Genomic DNA, 19,885 nt, shown 5'->3' with positions numbered 1-19,885 from the left:
ACATACAACAGTTGTATCTGGTAGGAAAAGCTCCTATACAATCTTCTTACTTAGTTCCCTTTGGCTAAAATGGAATCTTATATTCCATACCGGTTTTCCAGTTATGAGAATACACCAAACTCTTGAGGCCGCATTCTCCCGTAGCGTTTGTACTTCACTACCGAATCAAAGCATTTTGGTAGGAGCTTGACCTGATTGCATAGCGTTAACATTGCGTTTACACTGTGTTTACTTAAACGCCACACATTGACACAGCCAGACAGGTACTGGGTCACAATTTTAAAAGCCATTATATACATTTTCTGTAACCAATTAACAGTCCAAGGTTTATCCTCTGCTATTCCGTATATAGGGGCTTATTTACTAAGGGTCCACGGAACGCACTTTCATCGGATTTTGGAAATTTTCGGGATTTGCACCGCTGTGACAGGCATTTAGAAGGGGATTGTGTCGCACATGATTGGATGTTGGCACAGCTGCTGTGCCTTTCATGCGTCAGAAATCGGGAGGCGGGACGTCAGACGTTCCGACTGATTCGGACTGAGCACAGAATTTAATATTCAAATTGTGTCACAACCAATGCACTTACATGCACTGGGAAGAAGAAGGTGAACTCTGGCGGACCTGAGCGGGGAAGCGACACATGCAGGATATTGGGCACATGATCTTAGTGACTCCCCGCACAGCACATTATACACGGACAATGCACTTACATGTACCAGGAAGAAGAAGGTGAACTCCGGGGACCTGAGCGGGGAAGCGGCACATGCAGGATATCAGGTGCAGGATCTTAGTGACTCCCCGCCCAGCACATTATACACGGACAATGCACTTACATGCACCAGGAAGAAGAAGGTGAACTCCGGGGACCTGAGCGCGGAAGTGACACATGCAGGATATCAGACGTACGATCTTAGTGACTCCCCGCACAGCGCATTATACACGGACAATGCACTTACATGCACCAGGAAGAAGAAGGTGAACTCCAGGGACCTGAGCGGGGAAGCGACACATGCAGGATATCGGGCGCACGATCTTAGTGACTCCCCGCACAGCACATTATACACGGACAATGCACTTACATGCACCAGGAAGAAGAAGGTGAACTCCGGGGACCTGAGCGGGGAAGCGACACATGCAGGATATCGGGCGCATGATCTTAGTGACTCCCGCACAGTGCAGGATCGTCGGAACAATGCACTTCGGGTGAACTCCTCGGACGGGTAAGTAAATGTGCCCCATAGTGTAGAGTATTTATAAAAAAAAGGTCAATACTATATAAAAATATCCCTTTTATAAATTTTAGCCGTATGGACCCAGTCAAAAGTTTATCCACACGATTGGAGTAGGGAGAAAAAACTCATTCCAACATGTTCACGCCGAACATTTTCATTACTTTAACAATTGTAGAGATTTCTTCTCCTTTTCCTAAATAAGTAAAAGCTGTCAATGTGGCCGAAACACTGCAAAGTTTAATAAAGTCCTCAAACTTCATTCCATGCGGATAGTTCTTCCTCTACCGCAATCGTTTTCAAGCTGAAAAGAAATTTGTCCTCTGATTATCCCTCTGTCACATCAGAGAGATTTTCAAGCCCTCCTGTAAGACGGCCTGTTGTTATGTGCTCAGTGTCCGCGAAGTACCCACTGGATTTCTTTTTCCCCTCGGTCCCTGCTGTTTCGCTAAGAAATTTTTTACCAGCGTTGGAATTTCACATCAGACGTCCCATGAATTTGTCCTGATTGAGCGGCCGGATTTCTCTTCTTCCTCCAGCCGGCGTGCTGAGACGCTGAATCTCCTCGTGCTTCCTCTTATAAGACTCTGGAAATAGTCTGTGTTTCATTTATTTTTTTACACTAAAGTATGAAATGTTTCTTCACTTTGGAGAAGCTTTTTTTTTATCGTACTCTACATCACTTTTTATATCTTATTTGCATTTTATAAGATTTTATTGTTGCAGAAACAAACACAACATCAAAAATAAATACAATGTTTTAAAGGAAATCTACCACATGGATGCAGAGCTTTGTGCTGGCTTGTGCCTCCTGAAACCGGATCCGTTCTTCTTTTTCCTTCTAATAGCTAAGTTTTTGAGAAAACCTTCTTTTAAAATTATGCAAATGACTCCCAGGGGCTCCTGGCAACGCCACAGAAGCCCCTTCTGGCTCCGTCGGTTGCTAATTATTTATGCCTCCGTTCAGCGTTTCTGCCAGTCTCCCCTCTCCCTGACTGGAGGCGTAAATAGTTATCTTCTGTGAAGTTGCCAGGAGCCCCTGAGGCTCATTTGCATAATTTTAAAAGACCGTTTTCTCAACAACTAAGCTTTTAGAAGCAAAAAGAAGAACAGATCCTGTTTCAGGAGGCACACGCCAGCATGTTAGTCCAATGAAAACAACAGTCCAATGAACTTTAGTTTGCAGTAGGAATAGAACTTGCTCTATCTTTTGAGTCTTGGGCAGTTGGCGGGAGGAGGAATCCACAGTTGTGGGCATGACAATTCTGCTGTAACTAACTCTCAGCAATACAGTCCTGTATATTCTTGGGCAGACCTGTCACCAGGAATGTCATTTTTAGCTGGTTGCAGGTTCCAAAAGCCTATGCTGATAATTTAAGAAATGCTTTTGTCAGCATTCTGAATCATTTCAGTACTTTAGATAAGTTTAATTCATATTACCTGGTTCCCTGCTAGCAGTGTGCGGTGAGTCCCAGAAGGGAGGGGCAGAAGCAATCGTTTCCTACATTATTCCTCTCCTCCACACCACCCCCCTCCCTCCCCTGCCTGCTCAATGCACATGACAGAAAGTTGGGAGGGAGGTGTATGAGTGTGGAGGAGAGGAGACTGAGACACACACAGGCTGCAGCTGCTCCTCCTCAGGACTCGCCACACACTGCTGGCAAGTATACAAGGAATATGAATTAAACTTATATAAAGTACTGAAATTATTCAGAATGCTGCTAAAGGCATTTTTAAAATCAGTATAGCATAGGCTAGTGGAACCTGTCACCAGCTAAAAATGACATTCCCAATGACAGGTTTGCTTTAAGGTGGCTTTACACATTAGATTAATATTTGCTAGGTCCATTGGTCTTAGTGGGACTGGCTGTCTTAACGCTAACTCATAGATCCAGGCACCGTGACTTTGTTATCCATGGCTTTTCACCTAAAATAATTTTTATTTATTTTATGCTAATGAGGCTGAAGGGCTAAGTGGGCATCACCTGAGCACCGCTGTGCTGTACATTCACACTGTCTCCCCCTTGCATGGTCAGCACTTCCCCACCCCTTTCCCCGATGTAATCTCACACAGTGGGAAGGGGAAGTCCTCCTGCAAAGTGTAACACCCTATGAAGCTACAGCATAGAGGGGCTCTGGTAGCGCTCCCCAGAGCTCTTGTTTACTATGATTGATTTTGATGGTAGATTTCCTTTAACACGATGCATTCAGGCCACCTCCAATTAACTCCACAGATGCTCTGGTAGCTACTGAACATGGCATCTGAGGGGTCAAATGTCCTGGAATTATATAATCTTAGATGACAAAAGCTGTCTAATCACTAGCTCTGATTAGTTAGTAGGAATCAGACAGCTTCTTTCTCACTGTAGTGGTCAGACTACATATGGGAATGGAAGCTGAGCTGCAATTACTTGGCTTGACCACTACATAGAGAATGGCGCTGTCTGCTTCCTGGTCCATTCTCTGTTGTCTGCTTCCCACCAATCTGATATGAATGTGGATAGTTCTTTAATATCTTTACTCCGGAAACTCTTTAAAAAAAAAAAATACATTTTTTTTATCGACAGCAAAATCTTGCAAAGACATTTATTGTTTTGTCCTTTGTTCATCCTTTTCTAATACTCCTATCCACTAGGTGTCTCTCTAGGTCTCCTTTCCACAAATTAAAGCCATTTCCATGGCAGCTGAGACCGCGGGAGACAATCCAATTGTGAACAGCTTGTATTTGAGTAGTTTTTTTTTTTAGTATTATTATTATTTATTTTATTTTTATTTTTTTACAAGGATCCCACCATTTTTTAACCGCACACTATTCACCACGTTGTCATAGTGACGGCTTTTTCTTTCGTTAGGAATACCTAAATATTAGCTCTTTGCTTTCAAATGCAGTCTCCAGATGTGACACGGAAACACTGACTACACGGTCTGAAGAATGACAATTGTGATTGAGAAGGGAATTGGAGGCTGTAAGGTTTTAACCTCTCATGCAAATACCTAGCTGCTGTTTCTTCTCATTTGTATTCATTATCATCTGCTTGAGGGTTTGGGAAAAGTAGAAGTAAAAAAAGAGAGCTGGAGATAGATAGGAGATAGATAGGAGATAGAGAGATAGATAGATATGAGATAGATAGGAGATAGATAGATAGATATATAGATAGGAGATAGATAGATAGATATTAGATAGATAGATAGATATTAGATAGATAGATAGATATTAGATAGATAGATAGAATATAGATAGATATGAGATAGATAGATAGATAGATAGATAGATAGATAGATAGATAGATATGAGATAGATGGATAGATAGATAGGAGATAGATAGATATGAGATAGATGGATAGATAGATAGGAGATAGATAGATATGAGATAGATGGATAGATAGATAGGAGATAGATAGATAGATAGATAGATAGGAGATAGATAGATAGGAGATAGATAGATAGATAGATAGATAGATGAGATAGATAGATATGAGATAGATAGATAGATAGATAGGAGATAGATAGATAGATAGATATGAGATAGATAGATAGATAGATAGATAGATAGATATGAGATAGATATGAGATAGATAGATAGATATGAGATAGATAGATAGATAGATAGATATGAGATAGATAGATAGATAGATATTAGATAGATAGATATTAGATAGATAGATAGATGGATAGATAGATAGGAGATCGATAGATAGGAGATAGATAGATGGATAGATAGATAGGAGATAGATAGATAGGTAGGTATTAGATAGATAGGAGATAGATAGATAGATAGATAGGAGATTGATAGATAGGAGATAGATAGATGGATAGATAGATAGGAGATAGATGGATAGGTAGGTATTAGATAGATAGGAGATAGATAGATAGATAGATAGATAGATAGAATATAGATAGATATGAGATAGATAGATAGATAGATAGATAGATATGAGATAGATAGATAGATAGATAGATAGATAGATGAGATAGATAGATATGAGATAGATAGATAGATAGATAGGAGATAGATAGATAGATATGAGATAGATAGATAGATAGATAGATAGATAGATAGATAGATATTAGATAGATAGATAGATATTAGATAGATAGATATTAGATAGATAGATAGATATTAGATAGATAGATATTAGATAGATGGATAGATAGATAGGAGATCGATAGATAGGAGATAGATAGATGGATAGATAGATAGGAGATAGATAGATAGGTAGGTATTAGATAGATAGGAGATAGATAGATAGATAGATAGATAGATAGATAGATAGATAGATAGATAGATAGATAGATAGGAGATTGATAGATAGGAGATAGATAGATGGATAGATAGATAGGAGATAGATGGATAGGTAGGTATTAGATAGATAGGAGATAGATAGATAGATAGATAGAATATAGATAGATATGAGATAGATAGATAGATAGATAGGAGATAGATAGATGGATAGATAGGAGATAGATAGATAGATAGGAGATAGATAGATAGATAGATAGATAGATAGATAGATAGATAGATAGATAGGAGATAGACAGAGAGCTTTCAAAGACGTATTATCTCCAAGTGTGTAAACTGTATCAGCTGGACGAGGCAGATATTTGCCAGAATCCAAAACACTCTGTTGAGAATAGACGTAGAACTTTATTATCTTCTCCAGTGATACCAGCAGTGGATTATAATATAGGTGGTTTGGCCCAAGCAAGGCAACAACATACTGGAACCACATATAGCAGATTCCTCATGGTAGGTTTCCTTTAACATCTTGTTCGGGAAAGGAAACCATCACATTAGAAAGCAGTGCAGAGTATTGCTGACACAGTAGATTTCCTTCTTTCCCATCTAGTTTACTCACGGTCTGAGTTTACAATACATTTTACTCCGGGTTATAACACTTAATTCAACAACTTAGTGAGTTATTATCTCTCTTGTTTAATCTCTATCTCGATCCAAAACCTGCAAATTCGTAAAACTGAAAGTGCATTTCTGTGTCACCTCGTAAAATGGAAAGCTCTCGCAGATGTACGAGGCATGCTTGGAGCCGAATCTCACTTATTTTACTTGACAATAAAATATAATGGTCAATGTGGTTCACTCGGATTCTTTCCGAGAACAAGGATCACTGGAAATATCAGGCTCCATGATGAATAAATACAGCATATACGTGGTACCTGCAGGAAGTGCATAGCACCTAGTCTAATACAGGCCAAACAGAGCCACTTTACATCTGATTAGGTGCAACTCCTGTAACAAGACCGGTTTTTAGGCTAGAAAAAGCGGTAAACATTCCACCTGTAAGATCCCCATTTCCACTAGTGATTTGGGTTTTGTGTTTGCTAATACGCTGGCTCTAGGATTTAATGTATGCTCAAAAATAATTTCCTGGATGACGTTTGCTTAAACTGAAGTTGAAAAACATAGTAGATTGCACGTTCAGTGTCTTCAGTCCCAAAAATATTTGTCAAATACTAGTCATGGGAGTCAAAACCAGAGCAGAATCTGTTATTTACACAGACTGAAACATTGTAACTAACTTTAAGTATAAATTCTTCGGCAATCTCTGATTATACTTCTTCATAGCTGCACAGTTCTCTCTGCATCTTCCCTGCAGAGATGTGTGTAAGAAGGAAAGATACTATAAACTATGTGAAAAACAACCATCAATTAACTTCCCTGGCTACCCTGACCTATAACATCTTAAAGGAGGTTTCCAGCTGTGTAATACTATGGAGTAGGGGCTTGCTTTGGAACTCATCTTAGCCTCCAGACAAACTGACCACAGTAAGTTGAATGATGACGGATGGTATCCTGGCCTCATTTCCAACACTTATTGCTTAAATAGCATTTGTCATCATGCAACTTTTTGTCATCAGTTTGGCTAAAGTTTAGTTGACTTCCAATACTCCAAATTGATCAACTTTTATCATTATTCTAAGTTTCAGAATTTTGCTAGAAGGCCTCACCATCTAGGAAAAAGTTTTCTGGTCTCCAACACTGGTCAAAATCAGGGAAAAGTTTCTAAAACTATGTCAAATTATCCTAATATTTGTCTGTTGAACCTAATACAATGAAGCTTATTTACTAAGGGTCCGAGGATCGCATTTCCGTCAGACTTCCCAACGTTTTTGGGGATTGCACGGCTGGGACAGGTATTTGGAAGGAAATTTTGGCGCACTCGTGGGACAGAAATCGGGGGGCGGGCCGTCACACACGATCCGACGGATTCGGACTGAGCGCGGGATTTAACTTTCAAATTGTGTCGCAAGACAATGCACTTACTTGTACTTGCACCAGGAAGAAGAAGGTGAACTCCGTCGGACCTGAGCGGGGAAGCGACACATGCAGGATATCGGGCGCAGGACCTTAGTGAATCGCGGCAGAGTGCATGATCATCAGACAATGCACTTCGGGTAAACTCCTCGAACAGGTAAGTAAATATGCCCCATTGAGATAAGCTCAGAATTAGATGAAATTCCTCCAGAAAATTGAGAGGTTTGTGCAATGTATAATACATTTTGTCAAAACTGCCCTACTTGTTGTACCAAAAAATTAGTATAGTACATTGTGATACAATAATACCCTCCAATACCATAAACCAACAGAGAGGCTTGTGTATGTATTTTATTATTTTCAGTTTTCCTTGGCCTGAATATATTTTATTTTTTTACACCCAATTTTTTTAGACTTTGGACAGTGCACTTAGAGAAGAAATTGCATCCAAGATTTCACTAAGAACCGCTCCTAAAGACATCTATACCCCAGTGTTTATACTAAAGTGTGCTAAAATGTCTAAGGCAACATAGTGCTACAAAGGCCAAAGATGAGACAAATGGTAATATATTCTAAAATAAAAAAACTCTTTCGAAGAGAAATAAAATGTCTTACTGTGAAGGAGAGTGATCGCACAACATCTGTACATTCCCGGACATGAGGAAGGTCCTATCTTCATGATGTCATTCCAAAGCTGCGTATCTCAATCCCGAGGGCTGAGAGACAGGACGATGTTTCAAGGGTATCAAAATAGATCTAAGTAGAATGGAAGGTGGGGAAATTGGAAAAAAATACGATTACATCAGTCTGTGTTTTTACGGAGATAAGCGGCAGGAAGTCTGGCATTTTCATTTGGAAACATTTAGTGATGTTTGGAAATAAGCAAGTAAAAGTGGAGTCTATGTAGAATTGGCCCTGGACAGAGAAGATCCTTCATGGTCTGAGGAAGTCAGCATTAAAGGGATTCTATACTTTCTGGTAAATTATCTTTCATCACATTTACTGAACCGTCACCCCCAAGGTTATTCTTGACCTTGGGAAGCGTAACCCAATAGGACATGGAAGGGTATTAGTTTCCATGTACAACATTTAAAAAAAAAATAACACTATTGACATCAAATATATGAGGGACATTTTTTATTTATTTTGTATAGAATGCAGGCAATCACAGGAGGTTTACTGTTGCAAAGGAGGAGTGAGTCACAGCAGCTAGGTCTCCATCCAGCGGCACTGACTCCACTGCAAAGAGGAGATCTACTGGAAGATTACAAGTGACATAATGGGGCTCATTTACTAAGGGCCCTGCGGACCGCACTTTCATCGGACAATCCCTTGCGCCGCTGGGAAAGGGATTTAAAAGGGGTTTTTGGCACACGCAATCGGATTTTAGCTCAATCATGCTGGCTTTCATGTGACATAAATCGGGGGGCGGGCCATCGGACGATCCGATGGATTCGGACAAACCGCAGGATTTAACTTCAAAATTGTGTCGCAAGCCAAGCACTTACATGCACCGGGAGGAAGATGGTGAACTCCAGCGGATCAGAGTGGGAAAGCGACACATGCAGGAAATTGGGCGCACAATCTAAGTGAAACGCGGCACAGTGCACTCCAGACGGACAATGCACTTTCGGGAACTCCGAGGGACCGGGTAAGTAAATGTGCCCCAATGACTCAATACAGTGTTATTTATCATGTCTACACGCTGGTCTATTCAGTGTGGACTGAGGTGCCCACACTGGACCAGTCTAATTGTTTCTAGAGCCCCACCCTAAGTATTAAGTATACAGTGGTCGTTCGGAATCTAGAAATTTCTAGGTACTTGTGGGGGAAGGCAGTGAATTAAGAAACAATTTTCTGTGTAACAATGGCTACAGGCAGTTTCACCACAAGAAATTTCAGTGGCCCTGACTGGCAAAATTTTGTGCCACTCCACGCCTTAACCAGCCAACCAAGTCAAGACTGTGGAGTGATCATTGTACTGCACCAACCTATCTTACATGGTTAAAAAAAAGAGTCGTCCACATCAAAGTTCCTATCCTATTGGCCAAGCCGATAAATACAGTCCAATTGCCTTACATACTACTTTTATGGCATACACGACAATAAAAATAGCAATTTTTGGCACATTCCGTAGTTGTGCAAAAAATGTGATTTTTTTTTTTTTGGTAGTAAGTGGGTAGATGAAGGCAATTGACGGCTCTCTTAAGAATTACTCCCTGGTTGGCATACATTTCTAATATTAAAAATATTCTTTACTCTTTTCCTATGTTGGAAAGTCAGGTGACACTGTTTTGGCCTTGTTCCCCTCATCCATGCGGATCCCAGTCGTCTGACCCCACTAATAAAATACTGGGGCACAATTACTCACCCGTCCCTGCGCGTTCCTGATTTCCTGCATGTGTCGCTTTCCCGCTCAGGTCCGCCGGAGATCACCTTCTTCTTTCTGGTGCATGTAAGTGCATTGTCTTGCGACACAATTTGACTGTTAAGTCCGACGGGACGCCCCCCGATTTTTGACGCATGAAAGCCAGCTCCGATGCGCCCAAATCTGATCGCGTGCGACACAATCCCCTTCAAAATCCCTGTCCCAGCGGCGCAAATCCCGAAAACCTCGGAAAACAGGATGGAAATGCTGCCGCGGGACCCTTAGTAAATAAGCCCCATTCTGTACTCTATTCCTATGTTTTCTATCAAAGGTGAGTCAGGTGACACTGTTTTGGCCTTGTTCCCCTCATCCATGCGGATCCCAGTCGTCTGACCCCACTAATAAAATACTGACTACTTATTTTACACCTCCAGATGACATTATACCTATTTCTATTGAGAAAGGATAAAATCCTGCAACACAACTGCTAGAGCAGGAATACGATGACAAGCCGCTAAGGATAGGTGAGGGATTATACATTAGTAAGTAGGAGCAAATGACATGATAATACGTGATCATTATTTGCAGAGTTAATACAAGTAATTTGTTATTATATCAGAGTATCGTTTAGCACAAACCTTCGCAGTTACTACATAATTAGTCTGCCACCTTCCTCGGAACCGTTCATATTTTATTTCTAAGTACATCTTCAAGCCAGATTATTATTATGAAACCTCTATGACATATTTAATTAGAAGAGAGAGAGAGAGAGAGATAGGAGAATATATCAAACCTCTGAGTGTAGATTAAATGCCTTCCCTAATGTGAATAATCTATTGTAAGGCGCCTGTTCATTTCTGAACATTAATTAATGACTCACATCGGGGGGTGGGGAATGCGGTTTTGCATACGCTACGTGGAGAGAACGCTAAAGAATTTGGGAAATGATGCAATGAATGTTTCATTGCTCCCTCTCTAATACACCCTGTATGGAATTCTATTTTACTAATTTGGAGAAGAAGGAGTGAGATGTCACTCATCAGATGGAGACCCTGGGGTCAGTACTACTGGTGAATTTGCAAGCAGGCAATGATTCCCTATAGTCTGTGTAGTGGATTTCCGCAATATGATCAAGTGTTTGCTGCTGCAGACCCCAACCTAGGTTATAACATACAGAGCTGAACTTGTATCACTTTACCATTTCACTCGCTACATTGATACCTCGGGGACGTACTAAGCACTGTTAAGGCTAAAGGGTTAGGATAAGTTTGATGAAGTAGTTCAGGAAATAAAGCTACTAAAACTATGGGACTTGAATGTTTCCCTTTGCTTTAGATTAGGATTAGTGATACAAGGGGACCTGCGTCCTTTTCCAACCTTATCTACTATGAAACTTATTTCAGAAAACAATTGACTTTAGCTCAATCCTTGCTACTGATCATAAACCAAACCGTAGTGGATAACAGTGATTCAAAGCATGGGTGGGGTAATGGGTAATACCAGCACTTGCTGTAAATCTGATGTGTTTGATTGGAGGAGGGGATCTTATGTATCCTCTTCTACCTGCTCACCATGTCAGCTTCTTCCAGCCACAACTTGTCTCTGCAGATTTAGCGACACAAAAACTTTTGGTTCCTCATTTATCATCATCTTCTTCACCTTCTTATCACAAACTTAAAAGTTCTATTGCTTCACTACTATGCTCCCACAGTATCCAATATAGCAAGAGTGCTCCTACACAGGGCCGGCTCCAGGTTTTAGTGGGCCCCTGGGCGACAGAGCTCTAGTGGGCCCCTTTATGGGTCGCCCTCCAGTAGTCACACTGTCCCCCCCCCCCCCCCCGCATGGACACACTGCCCCCCCATCCCCGTGTAAACATCCCCCCCTCCTGTATACACACTGCCCCCCTCCTCCTGTATACACACTGCCCCCCCTCCTCCTGTATACACACTGCCCCCCCTCCTCCTCCTGTATACACACTGCCCCCCCCTCCTGTATACACACTGCCCCCCCTCCTCCTCCTGTATACACACTGCCCCCCCTCCTCCTCCTGTATACACACTGCCCCCCCTCCTCCTGTATACACACTGCCCCCCCCTCCTGTATACACACTGCCCCCCCTCCTCCTCCTGTATACACACTGCCCCCCTCCTCCTGTATACACACTGCCCCCCTCCTCCTGTATACACACTGCCCCCCCCTCCTGTATACACACTGCCCCCCTCCTCCTCCTGTATACACACTGCCCCCCCCCTCCTCCTGTATACACACTGCCCCCCTCTTCCTGTATACACACTGCCCCCCCTCCTCCTGTATACACACTGCCCCCCTCTTCCTGTATATTCCCTGGCCCCTGTAAGTCTCCCCCTCACCTCACTGATGCAGGTCTCTCTGTGGTCACTGCTTTCCCCGGCAGGTCATGTGACCATGACGTCATCACAGGTCCTTCAACCTCTCATGCTGCAGCTCCTGCCGGGGAAAGCAGTGAGTGACTGCACATGTTCTCATCGCAATCTGTGTCCGGAGCACACAGATCGCGATGAGAGAGGGAAGGAACCTCCCGGGCAGCGGGGCAGATGTCCTGCTGACCCGGGGACCCGAGTGGGCCCCTCCAGTACCCCGGGGCCCCGGCACTTGCCCGGGTTAGCCGGGTGCTGGCGCCGGGCCTGCTCCTACAATAGCCAGTATACTAACAGTGCCCCCAAGTATCTAATAATATCTTTGCTACTGATCATAAGTCACACCATACATCTATTTAGTAGATGTTCTTTTTTGTAAATTTATCTATTGTAAATGGGTTTCCACGGGGCTAGGCATACATAAAGAAAAGAAAGTATAGCCTTTACAATTGTTGGCATTCCCAGGAACCACTGCGGACAAGTTATGCTGGTACTCGGAGCTGGAATATGATAAATACACTAAGGCGCACATTTACTTACCCGGCCGACGGAGTTCACCCGAAGTGCATTGTCCGACGAAAATGCACTGTGCCCCGATTCACAAAGATCATGCGCCTGATTTCCTGCATCTGTCGCTTCCCTGCTCAGGTCCCCGGAGTTCACCATCTTCTTCCTGGTGCATGTAAGTGCATTGGTTGTGACACAATCTGAATATTAAATCCCGCACTCAGTCCGAATCATTCTGATCGTCCGACAGTCCGTCCCCCCATTTCTGTCGCATGAAAGCAGCGCAGCTGCACCACAATCCGATTGCATGCGACACATTCCCCTTCTAAATGCCTGTCACAGTGGCGCAAATCCCGAAAATTTTCAAAATTCGCCGAAAGTGCATTCCGCGGATCTTAAGTTAATCAGCCCCTATATTTTTTTCTCCTTGAAAATATTAGACATATCCATAGCACATCCGACATCCCTGCTAAACAGTTGTTTGTAGTATTGCCACTATTACATCAGGAATTATACTTCTAAATAATGGGTTAGGTCATTAATAATTTAAGCCTTCTCAAACTGTAACAATAGAATAAAAACTGCTTTACGTCTGGAAAATATTTTAATGCACTTTCATACATATTCGTATTAGAACATAAAAACAAATTAGCAATTCTTAGGGAGTAGTGTAATAAACCATAACAGCAGAGAAGGTTTGGATCAGTGCCCCAGAACATCTGCAATGAGCACAGAGTGTGAAGAAAGGGAGGTTCAGATAAAGCAGTAGCAGATGACAGAGGATATAAACCAGGCCTATGGATTACACATATGTGATGTTCTGGTCTACTAGACAGGCCATGGATTACTAAACAGATGGTTATTAGCCTTACTGTATTAGGGCAGGTCAATATATAATCTAGTTATATTCAGTATCTATTACTGAGGCGCGCTCACAAGTTTTACCATTATCCCCAATCCATATAGTAACATATTGATCGGCTGGGGTCCAGTCAGTGGGACCCCCAGGATCATAAAATTGGGGTGTTGGAAGCTGCTCCCAATTAATGTAGTGGCAGGGTGCGTACTTAACCTCTCATAGATTGAACAGTAGCATATGATTACCCTACTATAATATAACAAATGACTCCTAAAAGGATAGATGACCAAACACACAAGCTTCTTAATCCTTATGTGAATGTGTAACAAATGGATACACTTTTGTTGGATTTTCAAATTTTTTTCGGGATTTGCACTGCTGTGGTATTTAACTGGGGATTGTTTCGCACGTGATTGGATTGTGGCGCGGCTGTGCTGGCTTTTATGCAACAGAAATTGGGGAGTGGGCCGCCGGACAACCGACTGATTCGGACTGAGAACGGGATTTAAGATTCAATATGTGTCGCAAGACAATGCACTTACATGCAGAAGAAGGTGAACTCCGGTGGACCTGAGCGGGGAAGCGACACATGCAGGATATCGGGTGCGAGATCTTAGTGAATCGCGGCACAGGGCATTATCGTCGGAACAATGCACTTTGGATGAACTCCTCGGAGGGGTAAGTAAATGTGCTTCATTGTGTTAGCAGTGTGTCATAAACAATGCAGAATATGCTGTGTCTTTTTGCATGTGGCCCTGGGGTTTATATCCATCCACTCCTCACTTGAAGTGGAGTCTTATTTTGCCCCACTTTTTACAACCTATGAAATCCAAATTAAATTATGGTTTGTGCATTGTAGTTCAATGACCTATGGCCAGTTCTTGGATATCTTCTTTGAACGATCCAAGACATAACACTGTTACATTGTATAAGAACCTAAAACAGTATCCATCTGGAACGTCACATACACAAATAACTGCTGTACTATATAACTTTATTTACTAGAATCCGGAGAACTCCTTTAAGTTAAAGGAATCACAAGGCCAAACTACTGATGAAGTGAAGGACAAAAATCCTTCTTGTGCTGGCAGCTTGCATAAAGTGGTTAGATTTACTGCTCTCCTAATGCTTCTTAAATGACTGCGAAAGACTCACACAGAAACAACAGGATACCCCAAAGAGCTAAACAGGTGTCCTTTTCACTCTGTAACAGGCGGCATCATGTTTCCACTTTGCTTGTGTATTCCTGCTCTCTCATATGTGGACTTAGCAGGGGGACAAAAAACATAGAAAAATACTAAACAGGGAGACACAGATGGAAGGAAACAATGTGTACAAGACTGGCATGTAACACTGTATTACATGATTTGTTATAAAAATACACAAAGGAAGTCTCGCTTAATAGCTACGTACAACTGTATCAACTTTCCGCCATCATTGCTTGTGGCTTCGATGAAAAATGAGTGTATACAAGGACACATTTTACCCATACTATAAGATGAAAAACAACTGTTATTAATGGAAATCTACAGTCTGGAAACACCTTTTTTTGGTAGTTCCAGAGGTGGATTTCTGATGTGCGGCTCATCCCTGCATATCTTTTATCTACTAAAATGCTGCCTATGAGGTTAGAAACTTTATAATCTAGTTGCAAATTAGGTGCAGAGGCTATTTGGGGTACGGAGAAGCCTCTGTGAGCTCAGTGCCCAAAGTAGGCTTTGCAGTGCCACCCCCTACACGGATCCGTTAAACGCATGCGTTTTTTTTAAAACACATCTGATTTTGTCCGTTTTTAATTAAGATAGTTGGGAAAAACGGATGTGTTTTTCAAAAATATTTTTTTAACTTATTGAAAACGCATGACTAAAAACGGACTAAAAACAGGTTCAAAACGCCATGTGTGACACCACTCTTAGCCCTGGGATCTCACAGAGGCGACTTCATGCCCTGATTATCCATATGGGATTGGCATAGGAAATTTGGAAAATGTCTACCCACTAATGTGACAATTATATGGGTTTTCAGCACTAAAGACACAGGAGAGATGAAAAGAGTTTAAATGATGGGGGTCTGGCTGTTTGGACTCCAAAAATGTTGCTTCACAAAATGCCCGATCTACCGTATTAATATATACAAATAGATTTTCCACATATAGAAGGACTAAAAAATCATGAGGAATGGACAGAGAAAGTATGTAAAAATGTAAAATTGTATCATTTGTCTTGATATAAATGATAACATTAATTAGCCAAAATGGGAATACCCATTTAAACCCAAAGTGGATTAAAAATAAAATGGAGAAGTACCCTCTGTTCCTGAGCGGGCGGTCACACAAGCCGCTTGCGCTGTGTTTACAAACGCAGTGCTAGCGATTACGGGGTGGGCCCCATTCCTTGCAGCACTGGGGTCCTGGGCTCAAGTCCCAGGGTCAACATCTGCAAAGAGTTTGTATGTTCTCTTCGTGTTTGCGTGGGTTTCCTCCGGGTCCTCCGGTTTCCTCCAACAAACTAAAATATTCTGGTAGGTTGATTAGATTGTGAGCTCCATTGGGGTCAGGGACCGATTTGGAAAGTTCTTGTGTAATCTGTGTGCGTTATATAAATAAAGGATTATTATTATTTTTTTATTCAAATGCATGAGATTGGTTACCACAATTCCTGTGCGCTAGCGGTATGTGTGACAATCCATGCCGGGGTTTTGGTTTAGAAAGAAAATATATAAAAATCGAAAGTTTGAACCCAGAAACAATATTTTTTACCTCAGGAGCTCCATGTGGAAGCCATTTTTATTTTGTTTGTTTTGCTGTTTAACTTTATAGCTGCATTCAAGAAAAAAAATGCATAAATATGAATAAAAATATGAAAAAAAATAAAAATGTTGTCAAAATATATGAAAATGAAAACTAAAAAACCCAACAACGAATTAGATATATTGACTGATAGTTAAGGTGTTGTCTACTCAATGACTAAATTAGCAAATTTCTGTAGAATAACCCCCCCCCCCCCCCAAATAATTCCTTTTTGTAGTCATTCAGTCCTTTACAATTTCTTCAGTTATATAATACTATGAATACATAAAATAGACAATTTCAATCACCTCAAATCGGCTGAGATTTCTGTCAGGGAGGAGTTGTAGTTCTCTGAGGGTCTTTGATCAGTCCGTTCTATTGCCCTTGGTGAACTAAATGACTACATCTCCCAGCTGGCATTGCTGTAGCCTGAGACCATGTGACACGCTTGAGCCAATCACTGCAGGGACTGTGGAGCGCTACTCCTAGGAGGTTCTTTCCTGTCAGTAATGGAGGCCGCGCTGTGTCACCTCATACACTGCCATGACGTGTGCACATGTGTGGTAAGTGCTGCTGCACATATATAAACTCAGGCTCTGGGGTGTAACAAGATGGAGCAGAGTCACTAATGATCTCATATAGGAAAGCTATGGACATAGACATTCAATGGAAGCAAATCAAGGATCTAGACATTAGAGAAAATCCACCATCACAATCCATCCTGATAAACCAGGGACATTACTCATAGATCCAGGCACCGGGACTGTGGTATCTTCTTATATTTCTTATCCATGGCCGCCTTCCTTCTTAAATCAACTTTTATGATTATGCTAATGATCCAGCAGGGCTCTAGGGGTGTTACCAAAGCCCCTCCATGTTGTAGTTTCACAAGCTGTTTTACTTTGCAAGGAGCACTTCACGCCCTCCACTATGTGAGATTACATTAGGCAAAGGGAGGAGGAAGTGCTGAGGGAGGGCAAGACAGTGTAACAGCCAGTAAAGACAGAGCATGGAGGGTCTCTGGTAACGCCAACATCATTAGAATAAAAGTTGATTTTAGAAGGAAGGAGACCATGGATAACAAATATAAGAAGATACCACATGGATTAGGACTTATGGATTAGTCCTAGGGATAAGCGGATCAACTTCAAAATTCTGTGTGTGCCCGGGTTTCCGTTAGCAAACAGGACTACGCCCCCAGTGATACCCGTGATTGGTACTATTGATGACCTCACAGGGGAATACCAATCCTCCGCAATACGACGGTGAGCAGCATTACAGGCTTGTCAATGCCGGGGGGCCACATCCTTCAGATGTCACCAGTGACTTTGCCATCAGCATTTAAACACTGATACGCGACAGGATTAGCCGTGTGGTTGAACTGGACTTCTAATAAAGCCTGGACATGGGTATGGGGGACCCAAACCAACAAAATTCAGCACAAACCTGAACTTTGCCATTTGGGTCCGTTCATCCCTAATTAGCCCCCATGATGAACAGGTTTTAGGTTATGCCGTCCTGGACTTTCCCATCTATCCATGTATCTATCATCCTCTATATTTGATATTTATTTATCTCACACGTACTTGTGTTTATTTCCTATTTAATTATCCGTACATCTGATGTTGTTTCAATGATTTTGTCCCAGGTTTACACGTTTTTTACTAAATTGTAGTTAACTAATCTGATCTTTGTGGGACGAATACTGAGGGTTCTTGCTCCTTGGAAGATGAGGTGTCAGGGTAAACAGAGCGACCACTCACTGCAGGACATTTATCCTACGCCAGCGCATTGTGCATCTGTGTATAAAGAAAGTCCCATCCCTCTGGTTGGCCCACTATGGAAACTTGTATGCCAAAAAAACTGGTGTACAAGCCCCGATAAATGTCCCCACACTCTATGGCATTGCTGGTAGAAATGAACGGACCCGACATTTCCGGGCGGGGTTGGCCACACGACCCGGAGGTATAACCGGATTGGCCAATCCGACAAATTGACGCTCCCAACAACTAGCCACGGCTAATATTGGCCTATCCCAATTGATAGGGGTGTCAATTTGCTGGCTTGACTGTTTGGACACAATAAGTGCGGGTCGTGTGGCCGAACCCTGAAATTGAGCAGGGACTTTGATCTCTAATTGCTGTACACTGCTATCTCTGGGAATAGGGAGTGAATGGAGCTGCAGGGTGCATGCTTCACCTGCCACCCTATGGGTCACTTGTTTCCACACCCCCTGTTCTTGGAGGTGGTGGGGGTCTTATTTCACTTGGAATAGTGTTTACATTACAAATGACCAGATCCACCAAAAATATACAATCCGCTAATAAACTGGTGTTTTCCATGTGTCCTGTTTACAATGGGTAATGATCAGGAACGTGGTTTCTTGCTGATTCTCAAGTACCGAATTATCATCTACCTATGTAAGGGAGACCTTGAAGCAGTTCTCCAAAAGTTTTGAGGGAATGGGGCATAAAATTCCATTGTCACTAATTATTGAGAGTCAAGTCAAGTGCAATAACAATAACTTGGGGCGATCCCTTTTATCTACTCTCTGCCATCTCAAACATTGCCACCAGCTCAGCTCTCAATTGCTTCCCTTAACATGTCGAATCAATCCCACTATATTATTGCTGAAATTCACGGAGACTCATCTTTTCATGCATATCCTTGGAGCTAATAAAATAATATTTAGAGAGCTGCATGGAGCACATCATAAATGTAATGTACTGCCGAAATGCCAGATCCAGGAATAATTTCCCTTTATAAGTAGAAGCTCCTGGCAGTTTAAATATTGGATTATTCGCATTTAAACTCCCGAGTTATTACAGTGTGAATGATCCGTATGATGCTTTCTGTGCTATGACTGTGAGCGCAGAATAGGAAAGGGTCGTATCACAAAGAGGAACACTTGTCCAAATCTGGGGGCCACACACAAGGAAAAAATGACTATAAACAGCTATGGAATAGCATCTACCCGACTGCAATTGAAGGTGTTCTCCCAAGTTGTTCGAACTACTGGGGCCCCTCACACTCCATAGAACAGCGATCCCGTTCTCACTATTGGACGAGCATGCTCCCTGCTCCTCCATTCCCTTCTATGGGAGTGTCAGAGAGAGACGGAGGATCCCTGTTCTCTGGATCTGTAGAAGCCCCAGTAGTGAGACCCGATTTGGGCCAGTCCCTTTAACTAACCCTTGTGACCCCAAACTCAGAGGGCATGGATGTATAATATACCGTATATACTCGAGTATAAGCCGACCCAAGTATAAGCCGAGGCCCCTAATTTTACCACAAAAACCTGGTAAAACCTATATATTTTTTACTCGAGTATAAGCCGAGTTTGGGTTTTCAGCACATTTTTTTTGTGCTGAAAAACTAGGCTTATACTCGAGTATATAAGGTAATATAAAGTGGTTCCTCCACCCAGTATAGTGGGCTGCTAACAAATGTTGACTTAAAC

At 42.1% G+C, this 19,885-nt stretch overlaps 1 protein-coding gene and 1 long non-coding RNA gene across 4 annotated transcripts in view; one reads left to right on the top strand and one right to left on the bottom strand.

Moving 5' to 3' along the window:
* Positions 1 to 16,809, bottom strand: part of LOC140106546 (uncharacterized) — a 38,382-nt gene extending 21,573 nt beyond the window's left edge. Inside the window, exons 1-2 of the long non-coding RNA XR_011850804.1 lie at positions 16,734 to 16,809; positions 8,120 to 8,260 (exon numbers count right to left, since the gene is read on the bottom strand). This is a non-coding gene — a long non-coding RNA (uncharacterized lncRNA). The remainder of the gene's footprint in view (positions 1 to 8,119; positions 8,261 to 16,733) is intronic.
* A 77-nt stretch (positions 16,810 to 16,886) lies between these two features.
* The window catches only part of SLIT1 (slit guidance ligand 1), a 247,857-nt gene continuing 244,858 nt past the window's right edge, over positions 16,887 to 19,885 (top strand). For 2 of the 3 annotated variants that reach the window (XM_072130996.1, XM_072130997.1), the window contains exon 1: positions 16,887 to 16,988. The gene's annotated coding sequence lies outside the window, so the exon portion shown is untranslated. The remainder of the gene's footprint in view (positions 16,989 to 19,885) is intronic. The other variant, XM_072130995.1, reaches the window with a different exon arrangement.

Source organism: Engystomops pustulosus, chromosome 11 (genome assembly GCF_040894005.1).
Source record: "Engystomops pustulosus chromosome 11, aEngPut4.maternal, whole genome shotgun sequence".
NCBI classification, from domain to species: domain Eukaryota; kingdom Metazoa; phylum Chordata; class Amphibia; order Anura; family Leptodactylidae; genus Engystomops; species Engystomops pustulosus.
Note: the sequence above shows the minus strand (reverse complement) of the source record. Positions and strands in the feature narration are given on the sequence as shown.